Source organism: Vombatus ursinus, unplaced genomic scaffold (genome assembly GCF_900497805.2).
Source record: "Vombatus ursinus unplaced genomic scaffold, bare-nosed wombat genome assembly UNPS02014791.1, whole genome shotgun sequence".
NCBI classification, from domain to species: Eukaryota; Metazoa; Chordata; class Mammalia; order Diprotodontia; family Vombatidae; genus Vombatus; species Vombatus ursinus.
In genome coordinates, this window is record NW_020954569.1 from 33,072,224 (window position 1) to 33,084,867 (window position 12,644).

The 12,644-nt window shown below is 38.9% G+C and overlaps 1 pseudogene; it reads left to right on the forward strand.

The window, feature by feature from the left end:
• Positions 1 to 2,423: 2,423 nt before the first annotated feature.
• LOC114048140 lies at positions 2,424 to 3,123 on the forward strand (annotated as a pseudogene).
• Positions 3,124 to 12,644: the final 9,521 nt, after the last annotated feature.

Genomic DNA, 12,644 nt, shown 5'->3' on the forward strand with positions numbered 1-12,644 from the left:
TTTCCCCTAAATATCTTCAAAAATAGAATGAGTAGTGGCATTCTAAGTCAAAAGGTAGAGGTAGTTTAATAACTTTTGGGGCATAATTCCAGATTGCTCTTCAAAATGGTATCAGTTTACTATCTCTTCTTGCAGAGTTTTGTTTGTGGTATGTAGGAATGCTGATGATTTATGTGGATTTACTTTATATCCTGCTACTTTGCTAAAGTTATTCATTGTTTCAACTAACTTTTTAGTTGTGTCTTTGGGATTTTCCAAGAATATCACCATATCATCTGCAAAAAGTGATAGTTTTAGCAGCTCATTCCCTATTCTGATTACTTTAATTTCTTTTTCTTCTCTTATTACTGTTACTGGGATTGCCAATACAATATTGAATAATATTGGTGACAATGAGCATCCTTGTTTCATACTTGATCTTAATGGGAAGTCCCCTCATTTATTCCCATTACAAATAATGCTTGCTGATGGTTTTAGATAAATGCTTTTTATCAATTTAATGAGAAATTAATTTATACCCATACTTTCCAATTTTTTAGTAGAAATGAGTGTTGAACTTTATCAAAAGCTTTTTCTATATCTATTGATATAATCATATGATTTTAAAAACTTTTATTATTGATGTAATCAATTATGTTAATAGTTTTCCTTATGTTAAACTATCCCTGAATTCTTGGTACAAATCCCACTTAATCATAATGTATAATGTAATGTATTGTAATCTTTTAGCTAGTATTTTATTTAGGATTTTTACATCCATATTCATTAAATTTTAATCTTAGAAGTTTGCTTAGGGTGCTGAGAGGCTAAATGATTTGCTTAGGTTCATATATCCAGTATGTCAGAGATGGGATTTGAGCTAGTTCTTCCTGACTCTAAGGTCAGCTCTTTTTCCACTCCAGGGCTTCCTAAACTTTTTCTATTCTCAACCCCTTTAGCACTTCTTAAACTGTGGGTTGTGACCCCACAGTTTAAGAAGTGCTGTACTAGACAGCACTGCCCCTCAAGATGAGATCTAATAGTAATAAATGGAAAGTCTTACATTTTGGTTAAACAAATCAACTTCAAAAGTTGAAGTTGGGAAGTTGGGAATAATTTTTTTTTCTGATAAAAGAGGTGAATGTTTTAGTGGACTAAAAGCTTAATATGAGAGAGTACTGATATTACAACCCAAAAAGCAAATGCATTCTTAGGCTGCATTAAAAAAAGCAGTGACTAGGACTTGTGAGGTTATAGTACCAATGTATTTTGCTCAGATCAGTCCATATCCAGAGTACCATATTCAGTTTTGGGCATCCTACAGGGAAGACATTGATATGGTGGAGAAGATGCAGACAAAGATAACCAGGATCATGAATGACCTCACGATCATGCCAGATTTTAGGGGTGAGCCTGAGGCCAGTACCATGTTCAGATTCAATTTTGGAGCAAATGAGGAACTTGTAAGTGATTGGACAGTTAAAGAGAGGTTTATTTTGCCCTAACACAGCAAGGACATATAACAAGGATACAGTGGCATTTAACTTCTATAGATGTGGTCCTCCTCATCTCCATATGGAAATCTGGTCAGCGGGGCAGGATATGGTGACTTTTGTGGTCTTTAGACATCTGCCAAGTGGGAAGGGCCCCAACACCATGTAGGTGGGACTTTTTGTATGACCAAAAAGCTGCATGGAAGGAGTCAGGGGTCAATCAAGTTCTGGGGACAGCTTTGCTGCCTTTTAGGGAAGACTAATCCTTGTTGTGTGGAAATAGGAACCCGGTCCTATCATATGATATGAGGATCAGTTTAAGGAATTGGAGATGTTTAGTCTGAAGAAGACTGTGTAGTCAGAGTTGGACATAAGAGCTTCCTTCAGGTACTTGAAAGGCTGTCATATAGAAGAAGGATTACACTCATTCTCCTACCCCCCCAGAGGGCAGAGTTAGTAGCAATGAGTAGAAGTCTCTGAAGGGCAGATTTAGGCTTGGTGTAAGGAATAACTTCCTTACAATGAGAGCTATCTGAAAGTACAAGAGTGAAGCTGACAACTTAGTATAGCTCTGCCTTACTCAAATCAAATTCATGGGCAAGTCAGGGTTTCACCTTTGTAATGTCATTGGTACTCTTTGAGAATGAAGGATGAACAACAACAATCCAAAGGTACAATGGGATATCTCAAAAGGTAGTGAGTGCCACCTCACTAGAGGTAGTTAAGTAAATTTAAGTAAAGTGGCCCCTTGTCAGGTATTTTGTAGAACAGACTGTTATCCAGGTATGGATTAGACCAATGCTTCTTAAACTGTGAGTCTTGACCCCATGGGATTATGACACACAGTTTAAGAAGCACTGAAGGGGTCACTAGTGGAAGAAGTTTCAGAATTAAACTGGATTAGACCAGCTGGCCTCTGTTGTCCCTCTGGGCTCAGGTCTTCTGTGAGTAATGGGCTCTAAAACACTGCAGGTAGCTCTCTCCTGTCCTTTTCTATGCTGCAGCTGTAGCCACAAGTGTTATCAGGCTTTAAGAAGTTTGCCTCCAGAGTCCTGAGGGATAGAAAGAAGATTTCCCTCTCCCCAATGAGACCAATAAAACCTCCGATGCCAATTGCTGTCAGCGAATCTGGAAGCTAATTAAAGATTGGTTGATCATCTACAAAACTGTTACTGCTTTCTCTTGTGCCTGTTGCTGGAACCCCTCCCCCACAGACAATGTTCTAGCTCCCTGGAATGGCAGGCACCTGGGTACTGGTGAGAGAAAAGGTATGGCCAAAACTTGTACGCCTGAGAAGGTGACTTGGATGAGGAGAGTGAGGATTCTGTGCTATAGAATCTATAGATCCTGGGAATCCAAAAACAATATGTATCACAGTCTATACTTGAAGGTGAAGGGAAATGTGTTCAAGAATAAACAGATCCTTGTGGAGCACGCTCATAAACCAAAAGTAGACAAAGTCCACAGGAATCTCCTGTTTGATCAGGTCAAGGCTCACAGGTCCAAGATTAAGGAAGCATGAAAGAATCAGGAAGAGCATCCTCAGGTACAGGCTAAGAAAGAGGAGATCATCAAAGTTCTGTCCATGGGGGGAGGAGACCAAGAAATGATGGTCTGCCCTCCTCCCCCATCTTATCTCTACATAGCATGAAACTAATTCAATAAAACCAAATTTTGCAGATGCTATGGCTACTTATTTTGTTTCCACCTTATTGTCATTTCTCACTGATTCGTTGGATTACTTTGGTGTAAACTATGGATACCTGATATTTAGCCTTCAACTTGCAACAAAAATTTGCTCATGGTTATTGGATCTGCTCAGCTACAACAGTATATTTCAGCTCTTTATGGGTCCTAATGAGGAAGGGAAAAAAAGAGAACCAAGAACAAGAAATTTAACTAAAGTGATTGGAAATGAAGAGTTAAGAAAATGTGGAGACTTCTTCCAGCTCCCCAGGAGTGGCTGTCATTTAGGCATAATGTTAGATAGCTTAGGACAAAATATGGCTTTTATCTCTAATCACTGTGGTCATTTTTCTGTAGCTCATATCCCAGCTTCCTTATATCTCTTCATCATCTTATTATTCTGTAAAATCCTCGTGCTTGATTTGTAGTTGATTACTCTGAAACTGTCAGTAGAAGCCCTCAGTCCAAAAGGTATAGCTGAAGTAAGAGGAGACTTGACAGACCAGACTTCCTATAGTCCACTCTCCTATCAGTGCTGGGGGAGGAGACAAAGACAAGCAGTTTTTATAAAAAGACTGAGATTTTGCAAGAGAATCTGTACTCACAAATTTAGTTGATATTAAAAGAATCTATAGTGGATAAAGGGGTCATCTGTTGGGAGAATAGTTTGGGTTTTATAAAAATATTTAGCTGTGTGCAGAGGAGGGAGACTATTATTTCCGAAAAGTATTAAATCTTTTTGTTTAGCTTCTGGAACACTGTTGTGCAATTAATGTCTCATAGGATGTAATATCTCATCTAGAACTGTAGAAAGGACCTCAAAGACCATCAAATGGAGGTAAAGTAACTTGTCCAAAGTGACACAGAAAACAAGCATCAGAAGTGTGATTTGAACCTTGGTCCTCTGACTTTAAAGTCAGTGCTCTTTCCACTATAGTGCATTGCCTCAACAAAAGCTTTCTGATGATATAAATGTTGCTAGGGGGTGTTTTAGTTTTCCAATCTCTCTTCCACTAACTCTTGAAATCTGTCCAAATTTATGTTTGTTGTTTCCATGACACTATTCAGTAGAGTGGAAGAGATTTACGATGCATAAGAAATAGCTGATAATTAAGGAGAGGCATTCTGGGAAGATGGTAGAGTAGGTCAGAAATTTCCAGGCTCTCCAAATTTGACAATTTATGGATAGGTGTTTGTCCTTCATTCTCAAAGAGGACCAATGACATCAGGAAGGTGAAGTCTTGATTTGCAAGTGAATTGGATTTAAGTGAGGCAGGGCTGTGCAAAGTCACCAGCCTCACTTTCTCCTCCAGAACCATCTGGGGCTAGTGGTAAGATATAGATCTGGATGACTGGAGATGGCCTTGGATGCAGTGGGAGACCTTGGCCTTTTTAAGCTAAAGGTTTTTCTCATGTCTCAGTCTGTCTGAAGCAATGCTTATTTAGTAATTAAGGACAGGTAAGAAATGAGACCAAAAAAACGCCCTCTTTTATCTATTTAAAAAAAATCAATCTGGAAGGGGAAGACCCTTAGGATTTCTGACTAAAACAGAAACAATTGCTATTTGAACTCACTATGAGCCATCAAAACTGATCTTAAAGGCTTAGCCTTGGCAAGAAGGAGGGCTTCCTCTCCTGAGACAAGAAGAAAGGAGAAAGGGATGAGTAAGGATATATAGGTTTAGAGGGGTGCAAAAGTGGAATAGTTTCAGTTGATAAAGTAGATGAAGTCTTCTGCTGAAAGTGATGTGGGAGGGGGCAGAGATGGCAAGAAAAAAGAGCTTTGGAACAGCCATTGTGGGGAATGTGATTGTTTATATAGGAGGAATAAAAGATAGCAGTGAAGCAGTAAGAATGCGGTTGAGGTTAGCCACATCAATTTGTGGCAGATTCAGGGTGTAAGTTTTCAGGATTCCTTCTAGTAGTGTTGGGCTGCTTAGCAGCAGGGAGAGAGAAGGAATTAAAAGAAAAGTGGCAGTGGGCACAGAGCGGAAGGAATAAATCTGTAAGAGATCAGAATGGAAGAAATGACAGGACTTGGTGAAGAATTAAGCATGGAACTGTGGAAAGAACTGTCCGTCATTAAGTGCATATGATATGCCAGGCACCGTGCCAAGCTCTAAGGATACAAAGAAAGGCAAAAAGGACTCACTTCTCTCATGGAGCTCACAGTCTTACAGAGCAGACTATATGTAAATGATTACATGTAATTAAAATATGTACAGGATACATTAGGGTAGTCCTAGAGGGAAAACACTAGTAATAAAAGGGATCAAGAAAGGTTTCTCATAGAAGGTGACACTTTAACTGAAACTTGCATGAAGTCAGGGAATTGAGGAGGTGACAGTGAGGAAGGAGAGCATTCTAAGCATGAGGGGCCCCCAGTGAAAATTCTAGTGGTTTCGAGGGAGGGACAGTAAGGAGGCCAGTGTCAATGGATTGCAGAGGACATGGAGAAGAACAAGGTATGACAAGATAATAGGTTTTAGAGTCAGAAACCTTGGTTCAAATCCTGAGTCTGCCGCGTACTATTTGTGCTCTCGGGCAAGTCTCTCAATTTCCTCATCTGTGAGCAAATTGAACTACATGATCACGGAGGTCCCTTCTTGCTTTAGATCTGTGATTCTAAGAGTCAAAGATGACCTAGGGTGTTCCCTGAAGTCAGCCTTAGGACTGATACTAGATATTTGTGTAACTCCGAATACCCTGGTGCCCACTGCCTAAAGACCAGTTATGTTAATAGCAAGCCCCCTTATATTTGTGTCTGCTAAATGGAAACAATCATGGTTACCATCTCATTTGTAATGCAATTGTAGAGAATTGTCAGTTACTGCTACTAAAGCACTCAGAAACCATGAAGCAGTTTATTTATTTTGAATACAATAAAATCACGTAATCAAACAAGATGCTTCTGGCATCCCAATAACTCTATCCTTTCCTAGCAAGATGGCTACTACTGCAAAGGAAAAAACAATCAGTCATTTTATTTTCCCACACTAATTTAAGCTTATTCCTGGGGAGAAATATTCAGCTTGTGAACTAATAATTTTCTGGGCAAAGCAAATGGCAGGAATCCTCATTTCAACAAATATTCTCTCTTTGTAGTAGATTTCTTTTGGTCTAGAAAAACTTCCTGTAACTCCATGGCTTTGATGCTATGGGAAAAGGCTTCTTTGAAATGCTTTTAACTTTTTCAAAAGAAGTAACCTGTTGGGATACATTTTCTCATGCTGAGAAATCAGGGTTGGCTCGACTATCCTCAATGGCCTAGGCAAGATCAGGAGCAGACTATATCCTTGAAGCAGACTAGGAAAGAGGCCAGATGCAAAGCTGTAGGGAGGGTGACATTTAGAGTCCTAAGCCCCACAGGTAAAAGAAAAGCATTGTCTTATTGCTGTCATACCAGAATATGCAGATACCACATGTCATTCCAGGGTATGTCACACCAGGCAGCAGAACAGGTCTGATCAAGATGGAATAGGGATGGGTGCCCAGCTGTTCCACCCAGTTAAAAGCACCAGGTCTCTGACAACTACTACAGATCCAGGCAAGTAAAGGAGGAAGTCTAGGGTAGTTAGTTATGGAAGGAGGGAACAGATGTGTTACTTGACCTCCAAATAGGCAAGGGATCAAATTGAGGAGAGGTCACTTAAGCGGGGGACTGGGTGCGGTTAGGTAGGCACTGTAGGTATAACTTTTCAGGGTCTGTAGCATAGGTGAAGCAAAGTAAGGCAATAAGTATTTATTAAGCTCTTACTCTATGTTAGGCACTGTGCCAAATACTGGGGATACAAATACAAGTAAAAGAAAGGTAGTCACTGTCCTCAAGGACATATTTCTAATATGGGAAGACAACACCCAAGAAAAGGGGTTAATTGGGGGCAGATGGGAAGATACTCATACCCATCATGATGTTGGAAAGTCTAAAGTAGAACCAGGTAGGAAATGAAGGTCGGGAGGCTTAGGAGCCTTACAAAACCGAGTTCTGGAGAGGAAGTCACTAATGGGAGATGGGGCTGGTGTGAGGGAAGGATGTTCCAGGGTGAGGAGGCCCTGGATGCTAAGAAAAGCTCCAGGGTGAGATATCAATTAAGGGTGGTGTTGAAGTCCAGAAATTCAGTAGCAGAGTCACAAATGAAGGAAGTCAGAATCATGAAGGTAAGCAGTAGCGATATAATAATAATACTTAACATTTATATAGCACTTACTATGTGCCAGGCACTGTGTTGATCGCTTTCCAATTAGTATTGCATTTCATCTTCACAACTCTGGGAAGTAGGTGCTATTATCATCATCCCCATTTTACTAATGAGGGAACTGAGGCAAAATGGAGATTGGCCATTAATTCTGGGGCAGAGGCTGCTCCATGGCTTGTTCTACACCATGAAGATAGCTAGATATGCAAAGCACTGAGGCCATAGGTGTTAGATGGAGCCAGAGGAGATCAGAGATAAGCAACCTGCTGTGGTATAAAGAGCACTGAATGTGAAGTCAGTATGTGTGGTTTGTAATTTCAGCTCTGGTCTCTATACCTGTGTGATTTTAGACAAGTCACTCTACCTCTTTAGGCCTCAGTTTTGCCATCTGTAAAATAGGGAGCCATCTCTTCTAGCTTTAAATCCTGTGATTCTGCAGATGAGCCCCAACCCTGCTTGAATCAGAAGCAAGGTCCTTAGGGCCCTGGGATCAACAGGAGGCTGCCATATTCTGCTTCCAATCATATAAACCAGGTCTAGACAAAGGTAAGATTGCAGGGAGAAAGTCTGCCTTTTGCCTTGCAAATCCCTTTTCTGGGTGACTATTCCATTTCTGATATTCCTCCTCTGGCTCTACCCATGTTCCAATACTTCAGAACTATTTTTTTTTTTCAGTTGCTAACTAATCCCTGATCAGCTGAGTGGGTCAAGGTGGTATTTCCCCAGTGCTAGCCCCTACACCATCAGCCATCCATAGCAGATATTTATCAGGCTATATACATCATTAACTACCAAAGATCTGTATGAATATTGCCTCTTCAGCAAGCTTCCAGGGATTAATGAGATAATTCCCTTGGGGGGAGCTTCAGCCCTTTTGATTCTCCATCACTGTCATGTCCTGCATACATATCACTTCCCATCCTGCAGTGAACCTTTCCTTGTAATGAGATAATACCTAAGCAAAACTAACCAATCCAGTGATTATTTCTGACAACATGTATCACATTTCACACCCTTAGTTCCCCAACTCGTCATCCAAAGAAAAGACATGCATTTTTTCTCATCTCATTTTGGGGAGCAAGATTGACAATTCCAATTATATGGCATTCGTTTTCATTTTTATTTTTCTTTTTGCATTAATTGTGTGTTGTTTTTCTGCTTCTGCTTATTTGCTTTGCATGCATCTTCCCATATTTCTGTGAATTCTCAAATTTGTCATTTCTTAGAGTGTGATAACATTTCATTACATTTACATACTGAGATTTGTTTGGTCATTCCTGAATTAATAGATGCTCATGTTCTTTCTTTCTTCCTTCCTTCCTTCCTCCCTTCCTTCTTTCGTCTTTCCTTCCTCTCTCCCTCCTTTTCTCCTTTTTCTTCCTTCCTTCCTTCTTTCTTTCTTTCTTTTTTCTTTCTTCCTTTCTTCCTTCGTCTTCCTTCCCTCCTTCCTTCTTTCCTTCCTTCTTCCTTCCTTCTTTCCTTTCTTCCTTCCTTCCTTCCTTCCTTCCTTCCTTCCTTCCTTCCTTCTTTCCTTCCTTCCTCCCTCTCTCTCTCTCTCTCTCTTTCTTCTACCACAAAGAGTACTGTTATTAAGATTTTATTGCACAGTGGACTTTTTTTCCCCACCTTTGCATTCTTAGGATGTGTACCTTTCAGTGGAATCTTTGGGTCAAAGGGTCCCTAATTTTCAAAACTGTTATTCTTAAAAAAACTGTCTCCATAAATCATAGATTTAGAGTTTTAAGGGACTTGAGAGCACATGTAATCCAACCCCCTCATTTTACAGATGAAGAAACTGAGACACATTCACACACACACACACACACACACACACACACAAAGGGGAGGTGCATTTCCTTATCCTTTCTTCTAGGACAACTTTGGTCATTAAAATTATGTAGTATCCTAGAGGGGTTTTGTTTGTTTCCATTTACATTGTCACAGTTATTACATATGTAAGCAGAACCAAGAAGTCAAGAGTCTGATAGTTCATATAAGTCTTCCCATGCTTCTCTGAATTTTTCATAATCATCATCTTTATGATGCATTAATATTTCATTATAATTATGTACCACAATTTGTTTTGCCATTTTCCAGTTGGTAAGGATCTACTTTATTGTCAGTTCCTTACTAATATAAAAGTGTTGTTACCAATGTTTTGGTATATATGGGATTTTTCTGTCTCTGATCTGGTGGTGGTGGTGATGGTGGCATTAATATATCTGACCCAGCAGTGAGATCTCTGCATCAAAGGGTATGGATACTTGATTCACTTTTTGTTAGCATAATTCCAAATTGCTTTGCAGAATAGTTGGGCCAATTCACAAAACTAGCAATAGCATATTAGTCTGCCAGTATTCCTATAGCTCTTCCAGTGTTACCATTTTCATCTTTTGTCATCTTTGCTAATTTGCTCAGTGTGAGGTAAAATTTTAGATATGTTTTAATTGTTGATTTAGTTTAATAACTTTAAAAGAACTATGGTTTTTGTTAATATACATGCTCCTCATGCAAACAGAAAGCTGTCCTATCCTAATAATTTTTAAGCTCACTGTGGCCAAAAAACCTGAGGTTGGCCGTTCTTCTGGTGATAATTCTCTCTGAATTTAGCTAGGCTGATCCTTGGATGACAGACATTTCTCTTGCTCATACCTTTTCCATTTTAGTGTGGGGCCTTGCCATAGTGTAGACTGGCCTAGCATAGCCTTGGACAAAATAGATTCACTACCATGCCACAACAAGAAACGAGGGTAGGACTTTTGTGGAGGGATGATCCATTTAAATTTAAAATGGTATTGAAAAGTACACTTAATTTAAAACTAAATTGATTTAACTAACAGATTATGAGAATCTGAACCAGGTTGTTATCCTTGTTAGTGGAGAAAAGAGGACAGAAATAAGAAATGTTGATGTAGAATGGGTAAGCTTTGGCATCCAGTTAGATATGTGATTTAGATGGGAGTCGAGCCTTACGTGCTGAAATGCACCTAACAGGTGCCAAGGATACAAAGAAACACACCACATAGGTGCTGACTACTCTGCTTACTTCTAAGCTAGGCCAGTCCCGTCAAAAGAAACAAGTTGCTTAGCTTTCTCTCTTTTGTATTATACACAAATTAAGCCTTCTGAGATTACAAAGGATAAATTTGGAAATTCCTCCAAATCACCAGTGTCTTGATTGCTGTGTTCAATACTTTTGCTACAAGTAATTTCAAGCACCTGAACTTATAACTGTCTCTATCAGAACTTGCCATAGTTACAGCTACTCTTTCCTTTGAACACCCACTTTCTCTGTGGAACTCTACCTCGATAGGCTTTCTGAAAATTCAGAGCATAATCCTGGGAGAATAGGAGCAATTTTGTCCTTGATCCTTTGTAGTGACATCTGACCTCTTTTAAAACATCTTAGATGTCTAGTGTGCTCTTTAAATAAATAATAGTGGTAATTAATAGCAACTCCCAAAATTCATTGATTAAGAATTTGCCATTTAAATTAAATATTTAGCAAGATATATATGTAGTATATGATGACAATTAATGCTAATGATAATTACCCTTGGACATTAAGAGCTTCTGAATTCCTAAAAAAGAGTCGGTGAAAAGACTAGAGACCATATCACAGGATGGTGATGGAACTTAAAGGCATATCAAGTGAAGATCAATGGAAGGACTGTATATCCTCATCCTGGAGAAGAGAAGGCTTAGTGAAGACATGATTACTCTTTTTAAGTATTTGAGATTCTGTTCCACGGAAGAGGTATGAGATTTGTTTTGCTTGGTTCTAGGGCAGAAGTAAGACTGGGTGGAAATTATAAACAAGTACATTTCATCTTTATATAAAGAAGAATTTCCTAACAGTTGGAGATTTTAGAAAATAGAAATGGGCTATAATATTAAATAGTTAGGTCCCTGTCACTGAGGATGTTCAAGCAGAGGCAGGATGACCACTTTCTGGGGATGTGGTAGAGATTTATGCTTTAGAGGTAGGTATTAGCTTATCAAAGAACCTTAGAGGTGGCCATCCAATCAAACAATACAGAATCTCTTAGAGGCCATCTCGTCCAAATCATAGAAGGCAGAGGAACACTATTTCCTTTAAGCTAACACTATTCTGTCTAAGCTAAGACAGCTCATTCCACATTTTGGATATTTCTAATTAGGAAGTTTTTCTTTGTATCAAGCTTAAATAGACCACTTCAACTTGTACCTTTTGCTCTTGGTTTAGCTCTCTGGGATGAGCAGAACAAGTTTGATTTCTCTTCCACATAACAGTCTTTCAAATACTTGAATATAGTTATCCCATTCTTCTTAAATATCTTCTTTTCCAGGCCAAATATCTCCAGGGATTTAGATAACTTCAGAGATGTGCTCCAATTCTACAATTGTCCTCTATTTGTTATTGTTGTCCTTCAGTCACGTCTGACTCTTTATGATCACATTTGGTGTTTTCTTGGCAAAGATACTAGAGTGGTTTGCCATTTCCTTCTCCAGTTCATTTTTACAATTGAGGAAACTGAGGCAAAGAGGGTTAAGTGACTTGCCTAGGGTCAAACAGCTAGTAAGTGTCTGAGGCTAGATTTGAACTCAGAAAGAGTAGTCTTCCTGACTCTAGGCCCTGCATTCTATTCATTGTACCCTGAAAAGAAGAATAAAATATATTATACGTTTTTTCAATGTTGGTTGAAGTAAAAGAACAACCTTCAGTTAAATAGAAAATTCAATTAATTAGAACACAGGATTCAGAGAAAATTCTGGGTAGCCAGATTTTGAACGAACATACTGTAGTATATGACAGTCCTTGAAGTGTATTTGAATTCTTTCTGTCAGAGTGTACTGAATACCCCTGATTTGAATCAGTTAAATGGATTTGTGGCAGGATTTAAATAATACTCTCTTGTTCTAGACATCCATTTCTCCCTGTCAAAAATATCGATTTGTTTGTTGTGTCGCTACAGGGTAAGTGTGGGAAATATTCCTTGAATTGTTGAGAATATTGTATGAGTCTCTGGACTGGAAGAACAAATATGAGATATAATATAGAGCTCCAGTTGTGGCAGACACGTTTTCAGACTCTGGTTGCAATGTCTTTATTTAGGTTTTATTTTTGCTAGGTATCTTTCATAAATTTTTTAATTTTTAAGTGATTTTAGATAGTTGTTCACAAGTCAAACTTTGAAAGTAAAAATCAAAATCAGCCAGAAACAGGCTGCTGCTTTGAAGACATTTCTTAACTCATGGCCATACCTAGATTTCAAAACCATTAACCCTACTTACAAAAGAAACTTTAAGA